Source organism: Lampris incognitus, chromosome 2, assembly GCF_029633865.1.
Source record: "Lampris incognitus isolate fLamInc1 chromosome 2, fLamInc1.hap2, whole genome shotgun sequence".
Classification (NCBI taxonomy): Eukaryota; Metazoa; Chordata; class Actinopteri; order Lampriformes; family Lampridae; genus Lampris; species Lampris incognitus.
In genome coordinates, this window is record NC_079212.1 from 138500843 (window position 1) to 138517950 (window position 17108).

Sequence of the window (17108 nt, forward strand, 5' to 3'; positions counted from 1 at the left end):
ATCTCTGATGGGATCATTGTCCAAGTCCTTGCTGTTCATAAGAGGCACCAGAGGTTTATGATCCGTGACCAGCCTGAAGCTATCAAGTCCGAACAGGTACTTCTCAACTCTTTCGCAGGCCCACATGCTGGCCAAGCATTCCTTTTCGATTTGGGTGTACCTTGTCTCCGCGTCGCTTAGCCACCTTGAGCAGTAGGCCACAGGCCTCCAGTGGTCTCCATGCAACTGGAGCAGGACGCCTCCCCAGCCCATAGCTGCTGACGTCTGCTGACACTGCTGTAGGCTTGGTGACATCATAAAAGGCGAGTAGGGTGGTGGTGGCTAGTGCAGCTTGTGATACGCTATATGCTGTGTGGGCCCCCACACCCACTCCGTTTTTCCTTTCAGCAACTCATAAAGTGGCTTACCCACCATGAATAGCTCTGGAACATACTTTGCCAGGTAATTCACCAACCCCATAAATCTCTTGAGTTCCGTTACATTTTGGGGCTGAGGAAAGTTCTCTATTCCGGTCACTTTGTCTGGGTCAGGTCTGGTTCCTGTCTCATCGATGACGTGACCGAGAAAGCGGACTTGTGTCTGTTTGAACTTGCATTTAGCCTTGTTCAGTTTAAGTCCTGCTGCTTCGATGCCTTTCAGTGCCTTGGCTAGGCGCTGGTTGTGGATTTCCTCAGTTTCTCCATGTATGAGGATATCATCCATATACACTTCTGTGCCCTCAAGTCCTGCCAAAGTCTCTGCCATTTTCCTTTGGGAAATCTCGGGAGTGCTCGTTATCCCAAATCGGAACTGGGAAAAGGCATACCTCCCAAATAGGGTTATGAAAGTAGTGAGCCTCTTGTTGTCCTCGTGCAGGGGGATCTGGTAGAACCCGCTCGCTGCATCCAATGATGTGAACCACTTTGACCCGGCGAGCCGTGGCATTATTTCCTCCATAGTAGGCAGTACGTACTTTTAACGTTTCACTGCCCGGTTCAGCCTCCTGAGGTCTGCACAGCAGCGGACCTCCCTCTTATTGGGTTTTTAACACAAGCACCATAGCAGCGCACCATTCTGTTGGCTGGGTAACCTTTTCAATTGTGCCTTCATTTTCCATGCGCTGCAGTTCTCTCTTAACCAGTGGCACTAGAGGCAAAGGTATTCGCTTGGCTGTATGTACTGCATATGGCTGCGCGTCTTCCTGTATGGCTATTTTCACCGGCTCTGTCTTCAGCAGTCCACTTGTTCCGAAAAGGCCGCTGACTTCCTCCACCCGCTTCACTAGGCCCATCGCTAGAGCCTCAGGGTGGCCTAGTAGGGCGTTGCTTTCTCCTCTTATGACGTACACAGCAAAGGAATACTGTTTCCCCTTGTAGCTGGTGGTGGCCTGAAACAGTCATACACAGCTGAGGTTTCCCTCTGGGCTTATGACGTATGTGTCAGGAAGTTGCAATCTTTTTTTTTCAGCGTTTTGAAAGTCCCTTGGCTGATAACTATAGCATCGGCTCCCGTGTCAATTTTGAAAGTTACTGGCATGTCACATATCGTCAAACTAGTCCAGTCATCTTGGCTTTTCTTACTGCCCACCACTCCTAGGAAGTATAGCTGTTTGACTTCTGTAATTTTTCTTACTGCTTTTGAGTGGCATGCCCGCTCCCAATGTCCCTTTTTATGACGTTTATGGCACTTACTTTTCAATGCAGGGCACTTTCTCTCATCAGGGTGTTGAGGCTTGCCGCATCTTCCCACATTCCTTCACTTTGTGGGTTGCGGGGCTGCTGCTTCCATAACGCTGCCCGCCCTTTTTCTTTTGATGGCCTTCCCACCGTCGAACAACATTAACGTTAGCCAGTTGGGCCTCTGGTTGGTTGGATTGGAGACTAACCTGTTTAGTTATCTCCTCCGCCTGACGCACCTGTTCAATGACTTGTGTCAGCGTTAAGTCCTCCATGAGTTGGAACCGCCGTGAGAGCTCTTTGTCCTTTATGCCCACCACCAGGCGATCTCTGAAGTGCTCGTCTCTCTTATCCCTGAACTCGCGGCGTTCAGCCAGCTCGTACAAATGCCCGGATGTACATCTCCGCCGTTTCCCCTGGCTGCCGGCTCCGTTGGTAAAAACATGCTCTTTCATGTATGACGTTACGGCGACGAACGAAGTAGTCGTCAGACTGTTTCATAACGACGTCATAATCCTTCTGTGCCTCCGCTGTTAAGCCGAAGGAACTGAATATCTCTTCAGCCTCGCTTCCCATGGAATAAATCAGCGAACTCACTTGTATCTCCCCGTCGTCCTTATGCAGCTTCGCAGCGAGCCTGAAGCGCGAAACTCTTTTGTCTCCACCCCGGCCATTCTGCGGGGCAGTCAAACTTGAACTCGCTGGGCGGGTTAAACTTCGGCACGGCTTCACGTTGCACTGATATGCAGACTACTTCGACGCCATGTAATGTCCGTAGAAGCGTCTTCTCCACATAAAGAATACTTTCCGAATAGAACGAGCCGACTCCGTGAGCTCTTTTTAACACGTGTAACTTTTACTGCTGTGAGGCATGTTTTTACCCGGCACACTCCACTTCCGTCTACCGCAACAACTAACAGACATGCGCACTTCGCGTCATGGTAATAGACAGTACAAGTACAACAGTGACACCTACTGGTCATATTACTTTCACCTATCACAATTACGAGTTGAGAGAACTGTTTTTTGGGCTGCCGGGATGGGAGCCCACATTTTATAAATATGAAAGAGTCTCCGTAGAGTTTCCTTGAGAAACCACGTGAACGGCGAGGATTCGCATTCTCAGCCACCGGCGTGCAAATAACACAACTTGGACGTGTCGTACAATGCTTACGCAGAAGGTGATTTTTTAGCGGTTCCGTTGTCGTCACGTAATCGCTGGGTTTCTGAGAATAAGAATGGCCTACATGCAACCCGAAAAATAGTTTTATCAGTGCTTTATAACGTCTTAGTACTGATTCATAACACATTAATTAACGAGTTGATTAATACTATTGTAACCGGTTATTTTTTTTGCCCGGTGCGGGATTCGATACGGGGTGTACTGCACCACAAGGCGACATCACTAACCACTCGGCTAAAGGGTCAGACCCGTTAGCTAAGGAATAACGTGTCTTATTAGTAGTTTACAGTCGTCAGCCTCCCCGGAAGCGCGCCCTCGCGCTTTGTTATTCCCGCACTCCGAGGAGACCTCTGAGGATCTGCACACTTCCGGATCCCACCGCTGCCACCAATGTAACCGGTTATTTTTTTGCCCGGTGCGGGATTCGATACGAGGTGTACTGCGCCACAAGGCGACATCACTAACCGCTCGGCTAAAGGGTCGGACCTGTTAGCTAGGGGCTAACGTGTCTTATCAGCAGTTTAAACTACACTGTACTGTACGTATACTGGTACGCTCTGTCATGTCCATCTACCTCAGGTATGTATGGAAGTAACCTGCTAGCATCTATTTCAGCATCTCTGATATATTCTCTGCACCACTACGCCTTATCACCTCTTATTTCGCCTGTATATATGTCAGCCCTTGTGTATATATCTGAATATTGTTGTGTTGTAGTGTTGTTAAGTACACCGAGAGACCCACGAAACCGGAGTCACAATCCATGTAGTGCAAACCTACATGGCCAATAAACATGAAACTGATTCTGAGTTATTAGCGATCCCCCCTTCCCCATTTTCTCCGGCCAATTACCCCACTCTTCCAGTTGCTGCTCCACCCCCTCTGCCGATCCGTAGAGGGCTGCAGACCACCACATGCCTCCTCCCATAGATGTGGAGGTGCCAGTCGCCGCTTCTTTTCACCTGACAGCGAGGAGTTTCGCCAGGGGGACGTAGCGCGTGGGAGGATCACGCTATTCCCCCCAGTTTCCCCATCCCTCCGAACAGACGCCCCGACCGACCAGAGGAGGCGCTAGTGCAGCGACCAGGACACATACCCACATCCGGCGTCCCACCCGCAGACACCGCCAGTTGTTTCTGTAGGGACGCCCCACCAAGCCGGATGTAACACTTGATTCGAACCAGCGACCCCCGTGTTGGTCGACAACGGAATAGACCGCTACGCTACCCGGACGCCTCGTTATTAGCAACTCCTAAAGGAGTTATTAACCAGTTATGGACCTTTTATAAAGCCTTATTGGAAAGTGGTGCCAGCATGAAGTAGCGAAGCGTTTCTTTGCTGCTACTGATTCGGACACCTCGGTGCCTTTTGGTCGCTACACTGTGAAACCAGAGGTCATTCTGCAAATGGAGGAACGACTAACATTTGCAAGAGCGGTGAAATGAGACAACGACCCTTTCCCCCTATTGCTCATTGAATATGGCAGTCCCTCGTTCAACACACTCCCGTCAGGGGATCCTGGCGTGGAAAAGTTTGAGAACACCCCCCCCCCCCACTGTGAGGAGGCGAGAAATAAGCAGGCTGACGACATCATACACCGATGGCACCTCGACAAACCAAACTCCTGAACCCCTGTAGTTCACTAGTCTGACAAAACAAGCTCCTCATCTGCTCTTTCCATTTGACAGTCCATGTGTTGGCTGAAAGCAGGACAGAAAGGAGAGCGAGAGAGAGACTGAAAGAGAGAGGGGGGGGCTTCTCAGACGGATGGGGGGGGGGGGTTGCTGTCATATTTTCGAGGCAGTCGACTGCATAGGTTTGTTCGCGTGAGGCAACCACAACACACTGCAACAGGATGATGTGGCGTGAGGAGAACATAGAAACCAGGAGAGAGAGGGATGGCATGACACACAGAGAGAGAGAGAGAGAGAGAGAGAGAGAGAGAGAGAGAGAGAGAGAGAGAGAGAGCTGCTGGACGCTGATCCTAATTAAAACAGAGACGCATTACACTGCAGCTGCCACCATTTCAGCATGTACACACACACACACGCACGCACACACACACACACAAACTTGTTTGATTTATTTCCCTTCAGCCAGTATAGACTACTGTGCTTCTCCGTTTACAGAATGGACACCTGCTATCTTCCTCTGGCAGCCAATACAGCTCTGAGACTCTGTGCGCGTGCGTGCGTGCGTGTGCGTGCATGTATGAGTGCATGTGTTTAAAGTGCACATCTGTGTTTCTGCTGCAAAATCCTGCATCCTGTCTGCATATTTCAGTTTTCTTACCTCATAGGAGGGTTGATTACATCTCACACGATTCCTGCTCCGGTAACTCGTTGTCAGTCTGCCTTTCTTTCTTTTCTTTTTTTTAAATGAGTTGCATCTTCGTCAAAATATCTTCCTGTTCTTCCTCCCCCCCCCTCCTTCCTCCTCTCTGTGTCACATTGGTGGCTCTCTTAAGATTCCTGAAATATCACCTCCCTAGCGCTGCCTCCTCTATCTGGAGCTGAGGAGAAATTGGCACAGACTGATTCTCTCTCTCTCTCTCTCTCTCTCTCTCGCTCTCTCCAGCTGAAGGGGAGATGAGGTGTATTCAGCAGCAGAGTCTCTTTCCCCTTCTTTCTGCCCTTTGCCTTTCCCTTTTTTTAATGATATTCCCTCCTACCTCCCCCCCCCGGTCCTTTTTCCCTTTGTCACATGATGACATGATGATGGAAACCAGTTGTTTTGTTGTGGCTCTCCGTTAAGTTGCCTTTGGCCTGTGTGTGACCATATCACCCTCACACTCTTCTGCCGGCTCCTGCAGATGTGAGATCCATCCCAACGCCGTCCTCCGTGTCGGCTCATCATGTCATGGCCTTGTCCCGCTGCAGCGAGCAACGCAGAACTTCCTAAAAAAAAATAAAGTGGAAACGTTATTTGACAGTTCCTCTCTTTTCCTGTAGGGAACTACGTATCTCTGCTGCCGGTATCCTGCAGTATTCATATACTGTGTGTTTTATCTTGTTTACAGCCACTGTTCAATGCTATGTTCAGTTTCACCCTACGTGCATTTTCCCCACCTATCAAGGCGCAATAACCAAGTCGTGCAATGATATATGCAACGGGATCTGTGCAATTTAGCTCCAAGATCCGGACTATTTTATTGATAGAATCTGTGCTGAACTGTTTACTGCTGTCTCCTATCTTGTTCACATCCGCTATTTAATTCAAGGACATATTCACTTTCATCCTCTTTACGCTCCTGCACCAAGGGCAATTGCTAACTTGTGCAATAATCTATGCGACAGGATCTGTGCAATTTAATAACAGGATTTGTGCAATCTTATTTCCTACTGTGTGTAAAACTGCACGCCTCACAGGAAGTCGTCTCCTCATAGATTACTTATAGCACATCCCTGCTCTGTCATTTTCTATTCATGTTCTTACTTTTCTCCCTTGTTATTAGTGTTTGATATCTATGTAGAGCAATGTACCGAGTCACATTCCTCGGATGCGACTGATGTGATGATACCTGATGACTATGAAACGACGCTCGGCCTTCAGTTCAACCCTGAACACAAAACCTCTAAAAAGAGCCGACACTCTTTTACTTCTACCTGTGTTGTCTAAATTTTCAGTTGAATGTTGAGATTCTATTTGGTTCTATTGGCAGATTGTTCATAGCAATCCTAACGGACCGTGCAACCGTTTCGGGTTCAGTGATGTTCTTATTTTCTCCTTAGCTGTGCAACACGCAATATTGTAACGTGCATGGATAAGTAGACACGTTGGTCCTTGAATAACGCGTCGGACCCTTTAGTCGACTGGTTAACGTTGTCGCTTGTGGATTGGGAGACACGGGTTCGCGTCCCGGCTGTGGTGGTTCCCGGACTGCCCCCTGAATTCGCTGCAATATTAAATGGCTTCCAGAATAGCGTCTGTTTTCAATAATGGAAAAAAATCACCTTAAAAACCAGGAACCTTCACTCTAATTCAACTAGCACCACAGTTGAGAACAGAAGATGCAGTATAGACACACAGAGAGACACAATATCAGGAAAACGTGCTCTTCCACTGTTGTGGCTGCTGAAAACTGGAAGAAAGAGCTCTCTGTTTCTGTTTTGGCCGCTGCTTTTCAATCTAAATCACCCTCTAGGATGGCCATTGTCAACAGTAGGGGATTGCGGCGTGGGCAATTTATGTATGAAAGGGTTTTAGGCAAGAGATTCACTGTCACTCTCTTGTATTGGGTAGTGAGTGATTCCTAACCAACAGGCTCAAACAAGAGGCAGTAATGGATTGAGATAATATGTGGCTGACTGAATCCCTTGTTTTAAAGACAGGATGGGACAGGACAAGAAAGGACAGGAGACACTGATAGATATAGCCCGGCTAGCTCAGTCGGTAGAGCATGAGACTCTTAATCTCAGGGTCGTGGGTTCGAGCCCCACGTTGGGCGCAGACTGTTTTTTTGTTTTGCTTTGTTTTTTTGCATGGCCCGGTGGTTAGCACTGTTGCCTCATAGCAAGAATGTCCTGGGTTCGAACCCCAGACCATCCCAGTTTTGTAGTTTTCTTTAACTCTGGCTTGCAGCCCCGAAATGTGCCCAGACATATTTCGTGCACCATTATACTCCTGGCCTCTCAAAAAAAAAAAAAAACTAAAATTAAGCCCAAGATCATTGAGTGCGCCAATCAAAATGTTATAAAATGCTTCAGCGCTGCTGTCAGGCAATTCATAAAATTTCACAAAGCGCTCTACTGTGTCGCCCTTTTCTGTGACATACCGCAGTGGCAAAGAGAACGGGTCTATTCTTGCTACATCAATGGTCGAGTCGACAATAACCGAAGAGAACTTAGCTGTCTTGCCCTCTTGTATAATAGCACTGAGGGTCTCACTGGCGAGTGCCTCCATAAGTCTGTTTTGTGAGTGGTTGCAGATGTATGTCAGCGGGTGATTTCAGGTGATTTTCCAAAATCGAATCGTACTGTGCCAATAATTTCAGGAGCTCTATAAAGTTTCCTTCGTTCGCATGCTGGGCTCCCAAACCCGCGTACTCTCGGAGGCCACTAAAAGCAAGACCCTGTCGGACCAGAAACAGCGTCACATTGTGGTGATACACAATTGAGGGTATATTCACCAGGGGCTGCTGCTCCTTTAAAGCGAACGTTCAGCGTGCTGACGTAGGCACTGCTTAGAGTTTCCGGGGTGGAGCCATGTTTGCAGCAGCCTCGCGGTTAGCTGGTTGCCACGAGAGATTGCGCTGTGTCGGTGTCGTTTTGTGTGGCGAGTAAACGGAGTTGACTCGACTCGATCTCTCCGTCTCCTCATTCCTGCACTCCCACAACATCAGCTAACCTGTGGAGGATTCTCCTATTCTTCTCCACCTGTTCTCCTTCTGCTTTTAATAGTTCTGCAATCACCGCGTTGTCTTAGTGATACGATACTTGACCATTAAATATTGTAACGTGCATGGATGAGTAGACACGCTGGGCCGTGACTGAGAGGTGGGACCCTTTAGTCGACTGGTTAACGTTGTCGCTTAGGGCGTGGAAAACACGGGTTCGCGTCCCGGCTGTGGAGGTGCCCGCGGCTGCCCCCCCCCCCGAAATTGCTACAATATGTTCGTTCTGCTTCACGGTGGGCTTTTGATTTTTCATGTTTATCAATTTTCTCTATTCCTTTTCTATATGACGACAAGCCCAGAGTTGGGTCACCCCAAACTCTCCCCGCACAGTCACTGGATTTATTCCCAAATCTAGAAGAACAGCAGCAAAACACGCGGTGGGCAGTAGGTGAGTAAACTAGCCATGCTCGCTGGATAGAAGAATTTCCTACCTGACGATTGTAGCAGTACGGGTTGAATCGTCGCTGCTCCTGGTCGTAAGGAAACTGGTCAAATCCGTCTTTTCAGTCCAGGCTGACAAGAACCATGTTGAATAACGGCCCGGATTACATCAGGGTTGAGTGGCTGATTTTTTTAAAAGATGTGGGTCGGTCGGATAGTCTCCAGGCGGCAGAATGCTAACGAGTTGAGTTGGTCGTTGTGCGTCAGGAGTGTCACAGCCTAGCGGCACTAGATGGGCTGCTGCTGGGCTGGAGCTCTCCTCACTCCTTTGGTTCTGTTCACCTTCACCCTCTCGTTAAACGTCCATATGTGTGTCGGCAGTGTCCAGTAAATCCACGGGGTTTGGGGGAATTTTAATTTTTTAAAATTATTGACAGCATCAGTGGGCCTCTGAGCATTATGGGGCCTGGGGCCTGGGGCTGCCCCCCCCCCCGCTACTGTTCCATGCAGAAGACAAATTTCATTGTAACCGTACAACTGTACAATGACAAAATAAATTGGCTTTCGTTATAGAGAGATGGTTAGACCAATCGATACATAGATAGCTTGTTAACTATGGCCCGGCTAGCTCAGTCGGTAGAGCATGAGACTCTTAATTTCAGGGTCGTGGGTTCGACCCTCACGTTGGGCGCAGAAAGCTTTTTGCACGGCCCAGTGTTTAGCACTGTTGCCTCACATCAAGAAGGTCTTGCGTTCCAACCCCAGGCCATCCCAGGCCCTTTCTGTGTGGAGTTTGCATATTCTCCCCGTGTCAGCGTGGGTTTCTTCCGGGTGCTCCGGTTTCCTCCCACCATCCAAAAGACATGCATGTTAGGGTTAAAACTCCTTTCTGTGCCCCTGACCAAGGCAATGGAAATAAGAACTGGAGTTCGTCCCCGGGTTCTGCAACTGTCCACTGCTCCTATGTAATAGAATGGGTTACATTGAAAAGACAAATTCCATTGTAAACGTACAGCTCTACAAGATCAAAATAAAGTGTCTTTTTTTCTAGATAGCTAGCTAGCTAGTCAAATGTAGCCCGGCTAGCTCAGTCGGTAGAGCATGAGACTCTTAATCTCAGGGTCGTGGGTTCGAGCCCCACGTTGGGCGCAGAACTCATTTTGCACAGCCCAGTGGTTAGCACCTCTGCCTCACAGCAAAAACGTCCTGTGTTCGAACCCCAGGCCATCCCAGGTCCTTTCTGTGTGGGGTTTGCACGTTCTTCCTGTGTCTACATCAGTTTCCTCCTGGTGCTCCGGTGTCCTCCCACTGACATGCATGTTAGGGTTAATACTCCTGTCTGTGCCCCTGACCAAGGCAACGTAAATAAGAACTGAAGTTAGGCCCCGGGTGCTGCAACTGCCCATTGCTCATAGGATGGGTTACATGCACAAGACAAATTTCATTGTAACCGTACAACTCTCTACTACTACTTTCGGCTGCTCCCATTAGGGGTCGCCACAGAGGATCACTCGTTTCCATTTCTTCCTGTCCTCTGCATCTGCCTCTGTCACACGCACCTTTATGTCCTCCCTCACCACATCCATAAACCTCCTCTTTGGCCTTCCTCTTTTCCTCTTCCCTGGCAGCTCCATATTCAGCATCCTTCTCCCAATATACCCAGCATCTCTCCTCCACACATGTCCAAGCCACCTCAGTCTTGCCTCTCCTGCTTTGTCTCCAAACCGTCCAACCTGAGCGGTCCCGCTAATATAATTGTTCCTAATCCTGTCCTTCTTCGTTACTCCCAATGCAAATCTTAACATCTTCAACTCTTCCACCTCCAGCTCCGCCTCCTGTCTTTTCGTCAGTGCCACAATCTCCAAACCATATGACATAGCTGGTCTCACAACCATCTTGTAAACCTTACCTCTAAGTCTTGCTGTTACCCTTCTTTTTGAAAAAAACATTTTTCTGATTTTTTTCCCCTTTTTCTCCCAATTTAGTGGCCAATCGAGCCCTATTTTAGTTTAAACACCCACCTTCGTACTACTTGTTTTCGCCAACAGCATCTCTCCGGCCGACAGTCTTGAAAGAGACGCCTCCTCACTCCGCGAATTCAGGCCGAACCACTGATTCCCCCACACACACACATTCATATGACGAACACAAGCCAATTCTGCCCCCTCCCGAAGACAGTTTTGCCAATTATTGCTGCTTAATGGAGTCCGGCCATAGTCGGATCTGACTCTTCATCCTCTTCATAGCTGCCCTCACTTCCTCCTTGCTAATCCACTGCACTTCCTGATCCACTATCCCCACATCATCCAACCTTCTCTCTTTCTCTTATTTTCTTCATTCATCAGTCCCTCAAAATACTCTTGCCACCTTCTCAGCACACACTTTTCGCTTACTAGCACATTTCTATCTCTATCCTTGATCTCCCTAACTTGCTGCACATCGTTCCCAGCTCGGTCCCTATGTCTACCCAATCGGTACAAGTCCTTTTCGCTTTCCTTAGTGTCTAACCTCTCATACAACTCACCATACGCCATTTCCTTTGTCGCTTCCCTCTTTGCTTTATGCTGCATCTCCTTGAACTTCTTTCTTTCTTTCTTTCTTTCTTTCTTTCTTTCTTTCTTTCTTTCTTTCTTTCTTTCTTTCTTTCTTTCTTTCTTTCTTTCTTTCTTTCTTTCTTTCTTTCTTTCTTCTCTCTCTTTCTTTCTTTCTTTCTTTCTAGCTAGCTAGCTAGTTAGATAGTCAGATATAGCCTGGCTAGCTCAGTCGGTAGAGCATGAGACTCTTAATCTCAGGGTCGTGGGTTCGAGCCCCACGTTGGGCGCAGAACGCTTTTTACAAGGCCTGGTGGTTAGCACTGTTGCCACTCAGCAAGAAGGTCTTGGGTTCGAACCCCAGACCGTCCCAGGCACTTTATGTGTGGAGTTTGCATGTTGTCCTCATGTCTGCGTGGGTTTACTCCGGGTGTTCCGGTTTCCTCCCACCAGAGGTGGACTGGGAAGGAAAAAATATCCCTGGACTTTTTGACTCAGACCGGCCAACCAGCTCCCCCAGTGATACACCAAGACCTACACAAACTACTCCACACTATATGTAAACGAGATTACTAAACAATATTTATAACAATAACTTTAGTAAAATAGATGTAAAACAGAACAAGGGGAACGTGTTGCTCTTAGGAGGAGGCTGGTTAAAAGGAGCACATTTTGGCACAATGGCACTGGTAGCAAGGTGGCAAGGATCTCTGGAACCATCTGACCAGTAAGAACAATAATACAGGAAGAAATGTGGTGGTGAAAAGACTGGTGAGTACGTAAGTCATAGAATAAAATAAAAACAAACACACTTCCTACCTCCTTAAATTAGAAATCTATGCAGCAGGTCACTTCTCTCAGCAACGCCAACCAGGTCACTGTCCAGGGCCATTAACACGTCTCGCTCAGTAGCCATGAGCATAAAGGCCTCCAGGTGTTTTTGAGATAGAGCGCTCCTGAGCCTACTCTTGATTAATTTCAGAGTAGAGAAGCTCCACTCGCAAGCTACCTGGGTTACTTACAGGGTAAGTAGGAAATTGTAAGCATACTCAGATGTGGTATGCATTGGTCAATAGGTTGTACTGACTAAGAATAGAGTAGCAACACACTGGACAGTCCTTGCAACATTAGCAGCTCTTGCTCACCATCTCCACCTCGTCTTCATTTCCTTCAGGTCCACGCGCCTCCATAGTCCTGGTTGTGTATTCTTCAAATCCCTATGTTTTAACCTAGTCCACTGATCTGCCAGATTCATGAGCTCACACTGTAAATTGGCCGCCGTTGCTCTGCAATCAAATTTGATCAAGCATTTGCTTACCTCTCGAAGGGCTGTCTGTGGAAGGCCACGGGCACTGGATGTTAGCTCACTAAACTTTTTAGGGTCCAGAAGAGCCAGGTCGTCATGCAAAGTGCCATTACTCAGAAATTGCCGATGGATGCTATCATTAGCTTTATCTGTATTTATTATTTTTTTATGTCCCTTCCGATTCAGGCTGTGATTGGTCAGTTCATGAAAAGTGACAATGGCAAGCGCTTCTTTCAACAAAAGTCACCCAATAGCTAAAAAGCCAGCTAGCCAAACCCAAAGCTTTGCTTATCTTATCCATACTGTCTTCTGTCTTACATCTTTAGCTGCAAAACATTGACTAACAGTTAAACTGGCATCGTTGGGCTTCATGGGCTGCTCTCTGTTGCCAGTGCCTTCAAGCTCCCTAGGCCGAGATGAATGACGGGAAGTGGCGCCAAATGAATGATTTGTTATTCAAAAATATTTGGCTGCATCAACCTCAAGGGACTTCAACCTCTTTGTCCGCTTTTCAGCACCACATGTTTTTTCTATTTTTGTTTGTCCATCTTCCTCCACTCCACTGTTTATCCAAATGTCAACTCTTAACAGACAAGGGAAAGGGTGGGACCCAGGAAACGTTAGAATGGACCGGACCAAAAGTAACTGGCTAGGAGAGGCTGACAGATTTAATACCCAACCTCAGTGGGCCGGCAGCCCACTCGCCTGCGCCAGTCAGGCACAGCAACTTGGTTATTTTTATTTAAGCGGGGGCTGGGGTTATTTATATTTTGTGTTGCATCGACCCCAATTGTCCAGCGGCCCACCGGGACAACTCCCTGTGCTCCATATGGCCCGTCTACCATTGCCCCCCACCATAAAAAAGACCTGCTGTCTGTGCCCCTGACCAAGGCAACGGAACTAAGAACATGATATGGTCCCTGGGTGCTGCAGCTGCCCACTGCTCCTATGAAATAGCATGTTGTCCCATGCAGAAGACAAATCTCATTGTAACCGTACAATTGTACAAGACAAAATAGAGTGCCTTTGTTTCTAGTTATCTAGCTAGCTAGCTAGATAGACAGACTGATGGCTAGACCGATTCATAGATAGATAGTTTGATAGCTGTAGCCCGGCTAGCTCAGTCGGTAGAGCATGAGACTCTTAATCTCAGGGTCGTGGGTTCGAGCCCCACGTTGGGCGCGGCATGCTTTTTGCACGGCGCAGTGGTTAGCACTGTTGCCTCACAGCAACAAGTTCCTGGGTTCGAACGCCAGACCATCCGAGTTCCTTTCTGTGTGGAGTTTGCATGTTCGCCCTGTGCCTACGTCAGTTTCCTCCAGGTGCTCCGTTTTCCTCCCACCGACATGCATGTTAGGGTTAAGACTCCTGTCTGTGCCCCTGACCAAGACAACGGAAATAAGAACTGGAGTTGATCCCCGGGTGCTGCAACGGCCCACTGTTCGTATACAAATAAGATACTATGTTACATGCACAAGATACATTTCATTGTAATTGTTCAACTCTCTGCTACTACTACTTTCGGTTCCATCTCTTCCTGTCCTCTGCATCTTCCTCTGTCACACCAGCCACTTGCATGTCCTCCCTCACCACATCCATAAACCTCCTCTTTGACCTTCCTCTTTTCCTCTTCCCTAGCAGCTCCATGTTCAGCATCCTTCTCCCAATATACCCAGCATCTCTCCTCCACACATGTCCAAGCCACTTCAACCTTGCCTCTCTTGCTTTGTCTCCAAACCGTCCAACCTGAGCGGTCCCGCTAATATAATTGTTCCTAATGCTGTCCTTCTTCTTTACTCCCAATACAAATCTTAGCATCTTCAACTCTGTCACCTCCAGCTCCGCCTCCTGTCTTTTCGGCAGTGTCACGGTCTCCAAACCATATAACATAGCTGGTCTCACAACCCTCTTGTAAACCTTCCCTTTAACTCTTGCTGGTACCCTTCTGTCGCAAATCAGTCCTGACACTCTTCTCCACCCATTCCACCCTGCCTGCACTCTCTTCTTCACCTCGCTTCTGCACTCCCAATTACTTTGGAAAGTTGACCCCAACTCATACGCCTTCTTCACCTCTATCACTGCATCCTCACCATTCCAATGTCCTCCCTCTTATTAACGCATAGCTATTCAGTCTTGCTCCTACTGACTTTCATTCCTCTTCTCTCCATTGCATACCGCCACCTTTCCAGGTCCTCCTCAACCTGCACCCTACAGTTGCTACAGATCACAATTTCACCCGCAAACATCACCGTCCATGAAGACTCCTGCCTGATCTCGTCCGTCAACCTGTCCATCACCATTGCAAACAAGTAACGGCTCAGAGCCGATCCTTGATGTAATCCCACCTCCACCTTGAACCCATCTGTCATTCCAACCACACACCTCACCATTGTCACACTTCCCTCATACATATTCTGCACCACGCCTACATACTTCTGTGCAACTCCTGACCTCCTCATACAATACCACACCTCCTCTCTCGGCACTCTGTCATAAGCTTTCTCTAAATTCACAAAGACACAATACAACTCTTTCTGGTCTTCTCTATACTTCTCAATCAACATTCTCAAAGCAACCATCGCATCTGTGGTGCTCTTTCTTGGCATGAAACCATACTGCTGCTCACTATTCGTCACCTGTCCTCTTAACCTAGCTTCTATTACTCTTTCCCATATCTTCATGCTGTGTTTGATCAACTTTATACCTCTGTAGTTGCTACAGTTTTGCACATCGCCTTTGTTCTTGAAAATCGGTACCAGTATGCTTCTTCTCCACTCCTCAGGCATCCTCTCACTTTCCAAGCTTGTGTTAAACAATCTAGTTAAAAACTCCACTGCCATCTCTCCTAAACATCTCCATGCCTCCACAGGTATGTTATCAGGACCAACTGCCTTTCCAATCTTCATCCTCTTCATAGCTGCCCTCACTTCCTCCTTGCTAATCCACTGCACTTCCTGCTTCACTATCCCCACATCATCCAACCTTCTCTCTCTCTCTCTCTCTCTCTCTCTCTCTCTCTCTCTCTCTCTCTCTCTCTCTCTCTCTCTCTCTCTCTCTCAATTTCTTCATTCATCAGCCCCTCAAAGTACTCCTTCCACATGCTCAACGCATTCTCCTCGCTTACCAGCACATTTCCATCTCTATCCTTAATCGCCTTAACCTGCTGCACATCCTTCCCAGCTGGTCCCTCTATTTAGCCAATCGCTACAAGTCCTTTTCTCCTTCCTTAGTGTCTAACCTCTCATACAACTCACTATATGCCTTTTCCTTTGCCACCGCTCTATTCACTTTACGCTGCATCTCCTTGAACTCCTGTCGGCTTTCTTCCTTTGTTTCTTTGTTTCTTTCTTTCTCTTTTATTTTTTCTTTGTTTCTTTGTTTCTTTCTAGATACATATACGTATATATATATATATATATATATATATATATATATACACACACACACGCACACACACACACACACACACACACATACATACATACATACATACACACACACATATATATATACATAGATACATACATACATACACACATTATACACTGCTCAAAAAAATAAAGGGAACACCTAAAAACACAATATAGACCTCGATGAATGAAATATTTCAGCTGAAAATCTTTATTTATTAGACAGAGGAATGTGTTTAGAGCAAAATAACCTAAGAATGATCAATGGAAATCAAAATCATTAGCCCATTAAGGTCTGGATTCAGAATCATACTCAAAATCAAAGTGGAAAATGAGAACATAAGCTGATCCAACTTCTGTGGAAATTCTTCAAGACGATTCAAAATGAGGCTCAGTAGTGTGTGTGTCCTCCACGTGCCTGTATGCACTCCCTACAACGTCTGGGCATGCTCCTGATGAGACGATGGATGGTCTCCTGAGGGATCTCCTCCCAGACCTGGATCAGGGCATCGGTCAACTCCTGGACAGTCTGTGGTGCGACATCGCGTTGGCGGATGGTACGAGACATGATGTCCCAGAGCTGCTCGATTGGATTCAGGTCTGGGGAACGTGCAGGCCAGTCCATAGCATCTATGCCCTCGACATACAGGAACTGCTGACACACTCTGGACACATGAGGACGAGCATTGTCATGCATGAGCAGGAACCCAGGGCCCACTGCACCAGCATATGGTCTGACAATGGGTCTGAGGATCTCATCCCGGTACCTAATGGCAGTCATGGTACCTCTGGCTAGCACGTAGAGGTCTGTGCGGCCCTCCAAGGATATGCCTCCCCAGACCATCACTGACCCACCGCCAAACCGGTCATGCTGGAGGATGTTGCAGGCAGCAGAACGTTCTCCACAGCGTCTCCAGACTCTCTCACGTCTATCACATGTGTTCAGTGTGAACCTGCTCTCATCTGTGAAGAGCACAGGGCGCCAATGGCGAATCTGCCAACCAAGATGTTCTCTGGCAAAGGTCAATCGGGCTGCACGGTGTTGGGCTGTGAGCACAGGCCCCAATTGTGGACGTCGGGCCCTCATACCATCCTCATGCATTCTGTTTCTCACTGTTTGAGCAGAAACCTGCACATTAGTGGCCTGTTGAAGGTCGTTTTGTAGGGCTCTGGCAGTGCTCCTCCTGTTCCTCCTTGCACAAAGGACCAGATAGCGGTCCTGCTGCGGGGTTGTTGTCCTCCTGCAG

The 17108-nt window shown here is 47.8% G+C and overlaps 5 non-coding genes across 5 annotated transcripts; all 5 read left to right on the forward strand.

Annotated features, from left to right (window-relative positions):
- Positions 1-7212: 7212 nt before the first annotated feature.
- trnak-cuu (transfer RNA lysine (anticodon CUU)) lies at positions 7213-7285 on the forward strand. Its single transcript has one exon. It is a non-coding gene; the product is annotated as a tRNA-Lys (tRNA).
- Positions 7286-9232: 1947 nt separating this feature from the next.
- Positions 9233-9305, forward strand: trnak-cuu (transfer RNA lysine (anticodon CUU)). The gene has a single exon. It is a non-coding gene; the product is annotated as a tRNA-Lys (tRNA).
- A 385-nt stretch (positions 9306-9690) lies between these two features.
- trnak-cuu (transfer RNA lysine (anticodon CUU)) lies at positions 9691-9763 on the forward strand. Its single transcript has one exon. It is a non-coding gene; the product is annotated as a tRNA-Lys (tRNA).
- A 1599-nt stretch (positions 9764-11362) lies between these two features.
- On the forward strand, positions 11363-11435 carry trnak-cuu (transfer RNA lysine (anticodon CUU)). Its single transcript has one exon. It is a non-coding gene; the product is annotated as a tRNA-Lys (tRNA).
- Positions 11436-13560: 2125 nt separating this feature from the next.
- trnak-cuu (transfer RNA lysine (anticodon CUU)) lies at positions 13561-13633 on the forward strand. The gene has a single exon. It is a non-coding gene; the product is annotated as a tRNA-Lys (tRNA).
- The last annotated feature ends 3475 nt before the right edge of the window (positions 13634-17108 follow it).